Source organism: Capra hircus, chromosome 19 (assembly GCF_001704415.2).
Source record: "Capra hircus breed San Clemente chromosome 19, ASM170441v1, whole genome shotgun sequence".
In the NCBI taxonomy this organism is placed as follows: Eukaryota; Metazoa; Chordata; class Mammalia; order Artiodactyla; family Bovidae; genus Capra; species Capra hircus.
Genome location: NC_030826.1, coordinates 53205388 through 53211877, shown reverse-complemented (window position 1 = coordinate 53211877; position 6490 = coordinate 53205388).

Here is a 6490-nt window from a genome sequence, read left to right as displayed (position 1 = left end):
GGGTGAGAGGTTGTTGCTGGTGAGTGGTGTCTGCTGCCAGACAGCTGGACAGTTCTGGAACCCCAGCTTCAAGACCTGCAGGGCCCTGTGGGTTCAGAGAAGAGACGGCTCAGCAGGAAGGGATGGGCAGGGACAGCAGAGGATGATGGGCACAGTGACATGGAGCCAGGGAAGTGTGTAGCTTCCCCTTGGGCTGTGGGGGCATTGCCAGTGGAGGGGGGCAGAGGGCACATCCCACCAGGGCTATATCCAATCACTCTACCCCAGTGACTGATCTATAACGGGAGTCCCTCTGGGTGGGGGTGACCCCAGGGCAGGCGGGGGGCATTCCGCTGGGGTGCCTTGGCTTAGGAGGAGGGCAGTGAGAGAATGAGGAAGTCTGGGCTCCCCCCACCACACCCCTGCCCTGAGGTCCAGCAAAGGGGAAGCTGCCCGACTCTTAGTGGGAGGAGAAGGGTGTCAGTGCCCCCACCACCCCGCTCCCCACAAAGCCGCCTGACGGTACAGAGCCAGGGAGAGAAGATGCTCCTGGTACCGCCTCCGCCCCTCCGCTTTCCCCTTCCACCTTTCTGCTCCCCCTCCCTTCTCCTGCCCTCTCCTATGCCCCCCTCTGTCCCCATGACCCTTAAGGTCAAGGTGATCAGTCACCTGCTCCTCTCCACATCTCTGAGCGGGGCTGCCCTCCTCTGGTGTCGACTGGCCCCGTCCCTTCTCCTGTCGCAGGGCCGTGGCCACAGCCGCCTCTGCTCCACTGAAGGGCGGGTCTCACTTGAATGGGGCAGAGGCTGAACTATCATTTCCTCATTTGCTTTAAAAACAAACACATCATGGTGTTTCTGATAAAAGGAGAACAACTCTCAGGCCAGGCCTCTGGGCCTCCGGGAAGTACCTGGGTAGACCCAGTCCATGCCCCTCCAGCCCCTGACTTCTGCTCAGACTTTCGGCCACAAGCCCTGCTAACTGAACTCCTAAGGGACCAACTGACAAGGCATTCATTCAGTAATTCAACAACTACTGGTTGGGCACCTTTTGGTGCCAGGTGCTACTCGGGGCCCCAGGATGGATATACAAGGTGGAGCAACAAATCAGAGATCCCTTAAAAAACAAAAACAGATCCTTGCCCTCAAGTAGCTTCCATTCTAGGGGGGCCGGGGGGACAGATGATAATAAAAGTAAGCACATTTGGGACTTCCCTGGAAGTCCAGTGGTTAAGACTTCCACGCTTCCACTGCAGGGGGCACAGGCTGGATTCCTGCTCAGGGAACTATGATCCCACACACCTCTGGAGGTGCAGCTCCCTCCCCGCAAAAGCACATTCTATAGCGCTCTAGAATGTGGTGGGTTCCAGAGAACAGCAAGCCGGAAAGAGGGGAAGGGCGGGTGCAGTGGGGTTGGAGAGGGAGGGTACCATCTACCAGGAAGTCATCTCTAAGAAGGGGATACACAGAAAGGACACGAAGGAGGCGGTGGAGCAGTATGTGTCCAGACAAGGGCCTGCGTGGCCAGAGCCCAGAAAGCAGGAGGAGGGGAGGGGAGGGGAGGCAGTGGAGTAGCCGTGCTGAGTAGGGGCCTGGCGTTGTGGGCAGAGCGTTGAGGGGATGGGCAGCAGAAGGCTTGACCTGATTTACTCTTCAGAGGGTCGTTTGCTGTGTTGAGAAGTGAGGGGATGGGGATCAAGGGTAGAATCCTAGAGAGTCATTAGACTGGTTCTGGGATCCAGAGGAGAGATTGGGTGATAGCCAGGAGGCCTGGCCAAGGGGTCAAGATGTATTCTGATGGTCAGGCCAACAGCTATTGCTGACGGATGGGAGCGGGTGGGAAAGAGGGAGCTGCGGAAGATCACTTCCAGGTTTTGGGTCTGAGCAACGGAAAGATTGGTAAAGTCAAGGGCAGCCTTCCAATTACTAATTACTATCAGTGGGAGCAAGAGGTTGGGCCTGAAACAGTGGATGTTAAGGAATGGAAGAGCCAAGAGTTTGGAAAGGTTCTCTCTGTGTATTTGAATTCCCCAGGAATCGTGGCAAGTGCAGAAAGGAGTGCAGCAGGAACCAGCTGCGAGAGTCTTCAGGGGAGGGTGGGCGTTTCCTAGGTCATTGTAACTCAAGGCTGGTGTTTAGGGAGGGAGCGGGGAGAGTGGTCTAGGAACAGTGAGAGGATGCCCACCCTCGCCATCCACAACCAGTGCGGGGAAGGCTGTAAGTGCGTACAAGCACTGCCCAGGGCAGGGGAGGCTGGTGTCCATTAGGCGCAGAAGGTGAGACGTGGGAGGAAAGCTAAAGGATTTGGTGCTGAGTCCACCATCCTTCAAGAGGGGTGGTGGCACACAAAGGAGGCCTTTCAGAGCCTTAGAAAGGGTGAGCCAGGAAAATGAGGGTGACCGGGAGCCTGGAGTCTTCCGTGAGGCTGCCATGAACAGAAGACAATGTTTGGAGGCAGTCATCTGGTTGACGGACAGATTCAGAGCGCACACAAAGAAGTCTTGATGACTGTTCCCTCCCCTCTCCACTCCTAAAACCCACTTCGAAATCCCCAGGGTGAGGCTCTGGACCATTCATAAGCATCACTTGGAAGGGGGCTGCTCTAAGGAAGCACCATGCAGAAAATGATTCTCTCCTGGTTCTGGAGGCAGAAGTCTGAAGCCTTGATCGTGGGGGCTGTGGTAGTCCTTGGCATCCCCTGGCTTGTGACAGCATCGCTCCAAATTCTGCCTCTGTGTTTACAAGACCTGTGTGTATGTGTCTTTGTCTGTTCTCTTGTTGTGTGTGTGTGTGTTAGCTGCTCAGGCATGCCTGACTCTTTGCAACCGGATGGATTGTAGCCCACCAGGCTCCTCAGTCCATGGACTTTTCCAGGCAAGAATACTGGAGTGGGTTGCCATTCCCTTCTTCAGGGGGTCTTCCCCACCCAGGTATCGAACACAGGTCTCCTGCATTGCAGGTGGCTCCTTACCACCCGAGCCACCAAGGAATCCCCTTCTCTCATAAGGGCCCACCCTAAACCAGCATGGGTTACTGGAGTCCATCTATAAGGACCCCATTTCCAAATAAGGTCCCGTTCACAAGTACCTGGGGTTAAGGCTTGAATACATCTTTTTTGGAGGACTCAGTTCAACTTTCAGCAGGTAGGCTGCCTATCCAAAGTCAGATCCGTGGGCCCCAGCTCAGATCTAACGGATTGGGCCTCCAGGGTTGGAGCCTCAATCTCCAAGCATCTGGGCGATCACAGAAACAAGCAGGGTCGATCTCCAAGGCCTCTGAGCCCAGCTGGGCAGTAGCCCCACTGCCCTGGCCTGGGCACAGCCCTGAGAGGGTCCTTCTTTCTTTAGCAACAGTGGGAGGCTCTGCAGAGCCACTGGATCAGCCCCACCCTGGCCAGGCTCAACTTCCGGTCCCAGTCCCCAGGGTATCCTTGTCACCCGACCAGATTCTGAGTGAGTCATCCTATCATTCAGATGTTCAGACACAGTTGATGAATTTTAATTAAGTGATAGGCCACTTGTTATCTGTGGGGGTGGGCTAGATGCGTTAACTAAATAATCAATAGGGGAGAAGGACACTCGTTATCTGTGGGGGTGGGCTAGATTCGTTAACTAAATAATCAAAAGGGGAGAAGGACACAAGCCTTGTCAGAATAAAAAGTGAAAGCTCTGATCTGTAGGAAACGAAAATAGAAAGTGGCTCCTGTCTCTGAACTTATGTAAATCAGGCTTCTATTAATGGCCACCGAAATGGAAATGAAGCTGGGCCAGCTTTTTCTTTCCACTTTTGTCAAGTCAGGGTAATTTCCTCACAACGAAGGGGGCGAAAAATATCATCACCTTTAAGCCTGGTCCCACATTTCCCCAGGGAGGAAGATTCTGGCCCCAAGAGCGTCTCTGGGCAGAGAGCCGTTGGCAGTTTGACCCGAGTCACACTGATGAAATTGTTGGTAGCAGTCGGTAAACTGGTGCCCCAGAGGGTAGATTAAACTGTCGATAGCGCTTTACTTAACTTTTTCTTTGCACAAAAGAGTGTTTGGAAAAAAGTATGGGAAAAAATTGAGAATTCTCATGAAGTTTAGAAAGAGGCTCAGATGGGAAAAAATTTGTGATGACTGAGCAACCCTGGGCAAGGGGAGAATCCTGGTTCAGCGAGCCTGTTGCTGGTGGTCTAGACCAGTTTCCCAGCGTTGACACTATTGCCACTGGGGCCGGGTAGTTTTTTAATAGGGGCTGCCCTGTGCATCGTAGTGGGTTTAGCAACTTCCCTGGCCTCTCCCCAGCTCGATGCCAGGAGCACCCTGCCCCTCATTGGTGACAACCAAAACTGTCCCCAGACACAAAAATGTCCTTGGAGGCAGGATCACTCCAGGTTGAGAACCACTGGTGGAGAAAGAAATATACTTAGTGGTCAGAAACTTTAGGATCCCTAGAACATGTCTCTGAAGAACATCATATTCTAGTTTCTTCCAATTTTCTGCTCCGTGAGTAGTTTTCTGATCACAGCACTTCCAGAGCCAACGTTCCTGGCAGGATGAAGATGATGTATGAAGTATATATTTGGATTTCATACACCCATCTCTACCCCTGCCCAAGCACCCCCTCCACATTCTCCTCAAAAAGTCTGATAGGTACCCACCATGCATCATCCAGCCCTCTCTCCCAAGCCCCGACTCAGAAGGCATCTTTGTTTAATCCTGATCACTGTCAGAGAATTCATGTGGGCAAGCCCAGGTCAAAAGGAAGATCTCAGAGATGCTTGGATTTTGTGCTCAGTCGTGTCCGACTCTTTGCAACCCCATGGACTGTAGTCCGCCAGGCTCCTCTGTCCGTGGGGATTCTCCAGGCAAGATTACTAGAGAGGGTTGCCATGCCCTCCTCCAGGGGATCTTCCCAACCCAAGGATCGAACCCAGGCCTCTTGCATCACAGGCAGATTCTTTTACCGCATGAGCCATCAGGGAAGCGCTGCATTGGGTCTTAAGTTATAGCACGTGGGATCTAGTTCCCTGACCAGGGATTGAACCCAGGCCCCCTCCACTGGGAGCCCAGAGTCTTAGCAGCTGGACTACCCGGGAAGTCCCAAGATGCTTGCTACATCAAAATCAACTTTAGGATCTGCCTACAAAACAGAGAAGTTACTCGCAAGCAGAGAGGCTGTGTGGATGGGTGAATGCCTGCTGTGAGCGGCTACAGGGTGTGTTTGGGTCCTGGGTCCAGGGAGGAGTGTTCTCTGGGTGTTGTGGGCATCTGCTCTCTCTGCGTTTCTGAAGTCCTTGCCTTTCCTAAAGTGGCCTGTTTCTCTAGTTGCGTCCCTCCCCTCTGAGTTTGGGATCCGTCCACCATAGCATCTCTTGTGGTCTGGATCATATCCACCTGCCTCCTGCCTTCTGACTGTCCCTTTGAATCAGATGTTGATCCTCTGGGAGCAGGATCCTGGCCACCACCCCCACAGCCCATGTCCCCAGAGTAGGTGTGGTGATGTCCAGTTATTTTTGCAGTAAACATCTTTGTGTTAGGCATCGTCACCACATACCTAATTAACTAGCTGGCCAGAAGGCAATTTTGCCATATGACTATAAAAAGTAAATAAAAGAGGGACATTTAAAAGGACACAATGAACCATGAAAAATGAAAAAATACTTTGGTATGAAATAGAGAATATTGTAATATATTTAAAACTTATGTAGGAACTTCCCCGGTGGTCCAGTGGTTAAGACTCTGTACTTCTAATGCAGGGGCAAGGATTCGGTCCCTGGTTAGGGCACTAAGATCCCACATGCCATGTGGCAGCAGAAATTTTTTTTTAAATGTGTGTAGATTCATGGCCTGGAGAAGGCAATGGCAACCCACTTCAGTATGCTTGCCTGGAGAATCCCAGGGACGGAGGGGCCGGGTGGGCTGCCGTCTATGGGGTCGCACAGAGTCAGACACGACTGACGTGACTCAGCAGCAGCAGCAGCAGAGTCATGGCCATGCAGCATAAATAACTGACTTTATTTTGTGGGTTATATCTAAGCACTTGTCTTCCAAGTCTTTTGTTCATAACATTTTATCCTCCCCTCTCTCCACTATCCATTGATTCATCTCCTCATTCAGCATCACACTTTTTCTTGTTTACTAAAATGTTTTCATTCATTAAGAGAGGTATCAGTTTCCAAACAGTAGGGTGCAGAAGTGAAGAGGAGCTAAAAAGCCTCTTGATGAAAGTGAAAGAGGAGAGCGAAAAAGTTGGCTTAAAGCTCAACATTCAGAAAACGAAGATCATGGCATCTGGTCCCATCACTTCATGGGAAATAGATGGGGAAATAGTAGAAACAGTGTCAGACTTTATTTTTTTGGGCTCCAAAATCACTGCAGATGGTGACTGCAGCCATGAAATTAAAAGACGCTTACTCCTTGGAAGAAAAGTTATGACCAACATAGATAGTATATTCAAAAGCAGAGACATTACTTTGCCGACTAAGGTCCATCTAGTCAAGGCTATGGTTTTTCCTGTGGTCACATATGGATG